At 53.9% G+C, this 547-nt stretch overlaps 1 pseudogene; it reads right to left on the bottom strand.

Annotated features, from left to right (window-relative positions):
* Positions 1–295, bottom strand: part of LOC107182203 — a 623-nt pseudogene extending 328 nt beyond the window's left edge.
* Between the last annotated feature and the right edge of the window lie 252 nt (positions 296–547).

Below are 547 nucleotides of genomic sequence, written 5' to 3'. Positions count from 1 at the left end.
GGACTGTGGCCCAGGTGAACACAGTGAGGTGGTTGCCATTGAGGTGCAGAACGAGGGGGCCCAAGAGGTCTGGAAGACGCCCTCCTCCATGAAGGCGATACTGTTGCAATCCAGGTAGAGCAGCAAACCAGATAGGCGCCACGAGTTGCCACCCAGGTTGAGCCTGGGGAGGTTGTGCAGCCGCTGAAGGCATCCGGTTGTCCTTCAGGAGTAGATGCTCCCTGGCACCACAGTTGGGGAGGGGGGAGTGTTTGCAGGGAGTCGGCGGCCACCGCGCGTGGGTCAGGTAACCCATCACTTGTGTCATTCTTTTTATTATACTAATAAGTAAGTCACTAGGTCCAGCCCACACTCAAGGGTTTGAAACCAGGAGATGGGATTATTCGGGAAATTCTTACAAGTCAAACTTAATTTAAAAGTAATGTTTTATATGTAATAATACAGAATGACCATCTATAGTATCTGTTATTAGAAGACGTTCCCGCTGCGGCGTCCGCGGTTCTCCGCGGAGGTGCCGGGCTCAGGCTGCCCCGCCGCCCGAGCCCCA

Source organism: Myotis davidii, unplaced genomic scaffold, assembly GCF_000327345.1.
Source record: "Myotis davidii unplaced genomic scaffold, ASM32734v1 scaffold674, whole genome shotgun sequence".
NCBI lineage: Eukaryota > Metazoa > Chordata > Mammalia > Chiroptera > Vespertilionidae > Myotis > Myotis davidii.
This window is presented reverse-complemented; position numbering and strand designations above follow the sequence as displayed.